The sequence below is a fragment of the Alligator sinensis genome, unplaced genomic scaffold, assembly GCF_000455745.1.
Source record: "Alligator sinensis unplaced genomic scaffold, ASM45574v1 scaffold926_1, whole genome shotgun sequence".
NCBI classification, from domain to species: Eukaryota; Metazoa; Chordata; order Crocodylia; family Alligatoridae; genus Alligator; species Alligator sinensis.
In genome coordinates, this window is record NW_005842679.1 from 211,913 (window position 1) to 214,462 (window position 2,550).

Below are 2,550 nucleotides of genomic sequence, written 5' to 3' on the forward strand. Positions count from 1 at the left end.
AGTGTTTGCCATCAAACACTGTATTGTTTTTTGTGTTAGTGCATGCAAGTCAGAAGGGGAAACTGACAATGGACTTGATCCAAAGCTCACTGAAGCTGAAGAGAGGCTGTCTCTTATTGATTTAATTTGGCTATTGCTCAGGCTAATTATTAGAACTGGTTGAACAGTATAGGAAATGTTTTTCTGAATAAATGCAAAACTTTTGCTTCACTGCTACTTCGGAGTGCATTCATGGCTTTTCTTAATGAGGGGAATTTATGAGAATATTTTACTTTTGTTTAGATTATGAACTTGAACATGAATGATGATTTTCTGCAAAATGTATCTTGTAAATATGTTGTCTGTAGTCCCCACTTGTCATTCTTATGTTTAAACAGGTTCCCATACAGCCAGGGAACAGAAACGATGCTATACTAAGGTGACCAGCTGAATGCAAATGTGAATAGTCTTCATGTAACCCATGAATGGAAATGTTTTCCCCAATTATTCTATGAATTCTTTAGAAACCAGAATATGTAGATTACTAGAGTTTTTAGTAACCAGGTTCACTTCTTTAACTATTTACCAAACAAAAAGGATGAAAACTATGACTAACATTAGTTGCAACCTATAATTTGACTAGATTTACTGCCAATAAGCAAGAAAATGAAATTGTATAGTCAATTATTTTTGTCAAAAAGGAAACTTATTTTTTAAGATTCTTTATTTGAACAATATAAGGTATGTGGACATGTATAACAAATACGTAGAAAATGACACAATCCTTGAATTATGAAATCACAGACCAAAAAATTCCCTTGGGTTTACAAGTTAGCCACAAATTACCTACATCAGTATAATTTTCAACCTTTTTTAAACTAAAGGCACTCTTCAGAAAATGCCAGCTCTTATCTTTCACACATTTCTTGACTATAATAGAAGTATAATAGAGCAATTCTTCTGTTGCAAAGAACTCAGACCACAGCAGGTCAGAATGTTCTTGATACTATGGATTCCTATTTGAATCATTAGGTTTATTTTGTGAATCATGTAGATGTTTGCACACCTAATAATCTCTTGGCACCCTTAAAAGGATTTCCTAGCACCCCAGGGTATCACTGCACCATGGTTGAGGATCACTGGTTTAGATGCTCAATGATATTTTAAAATTTGAAATAACATCAAAGGAAACAAACAAAACCTACCTCCAAAAGTCCTGCTTACTTAGTCCTGAAATAGGAAATAAAGACCCAAGAGTAGGACTCATGTCAGAAATATATTTTTAGAGAAGCTGGTTTTCAAGAGAACATGGTGTGTCTACACATTCAATTAATGCACATTAAGGTTACTGTGCACTGCAGTACCTTAAGGCACATTAACACATGGCCAGGAATGTGTCTACATGTGCTCCCATGGAAGCAATTCAATGAAGGGCTGCTCCAGTCCTGCTCTGCCCCCTGCAGCAGCCAGGGGGAGCTCCAGGCTCCCCCAGGTGCCAGACGCAGGCTGGCAGGGGGCACAGGGGTCAGGCCTGATCTCGGGGGGGGGGGTGTACTGTCCCACTTCTGGGGCAGCTCCCTGCCAGCCCCATGCAAATCGGGGCTCACTGATCGGCACGGGATGGGCAGGACTGCACAGTTAATCTAGTACCTGTATTTCTTGATACTAGGAAACCATGCATTAGTTTAATTTACTATGCAATAAATGCACACATGTAGATGTGCACAGCACTTTACTGTGCAATAAAGTGTCTTGTGTAGACGTACCCACTGTTGCCTTCTGTCATTTCTTATTGTTGTGCTGAATTATCCCTCTCTCAGTCTGATTCTTTGGAATGTGTTGTTATGAAATTAAAAATTGTTGCTGCCAATAATTGATTCTATATATCAAATAAATACTGGCATGGCATGGCATGAGGCTCCCTGGTAATATTACCAGCATTTTATTTTCTTTGGGTAGATACTGCATTAACTACTTAGAACTAAGTCCTCTGATCAAGTCAGAATAGTCAGAACAAGATTATGGATGGAAAGGCAGAGCCTTAAGCTATTTTTACACTCTGGGCCTTAGTTCAAATATTCTCAACCACAGTGTCAGGGTGCCTTGGGATGTCACAAGATCTTTTGAAGGGTGGCGCGAAGTGTGAGGAGATAAGCAGGTGTGAAAGATAAATTCAGATTTAGGCTTGTCCCTTCCTGGCTGCTGCTCTGCCCCCACTGCCTGGCCCCTCTGCAAGGAGGTAAGTGTCACAACCCAGTGATTTTGGTGCCTCGGCACGATGGAATTTTCTTGCCACGAGAGCCTCTTGCACAGCGAAGGTTTTTGCTGCACAGAAGAACCTCGGTGCAAGAGACTTCCCGCCAATTTGCAGGATGAATTTCTTCCTTGCAGCACAGAAATGCACAGTACAAAGAGTTCCCGCTATTCGAATGCAAATTTGTGTCCCGCTATTGGCCAGTTCTAAATTATTCACACGTGGCGGCTAGTAATTGGCCTGCTAGCCGTTTAAGAATTCACACGACTTCCGCCCAAGTCGAAGAACTTTGAGCACACTGCAGAGTGCCTCTAAAG

The 2,550-nt window shown here is 40.5% G+C and overlaps 1 long non-coding RNA gene across 2 annotated transcripts in view; it reads left to right on the forward strand.

Annotated features, from left to right (window-relative positions):
- Window positions 1–2,295, forward strand: part of LOC112551954 — a 5,751-nt gene extending 3,456 nt beyond the window's left edge. For both annotated transcript variants that reach the window (XR_003096304.1, XR_003096302.1), the window contains one exon: window positions 378–2,295. This is a non-coding gene — a long non-coding RNA (uncharacterized LOC112551954). The remainder of the gene's footprint in view (window positions 1–377) is intronic.
- Window positions 2,296–2,550: the final 255 nt, after the last annotated feature.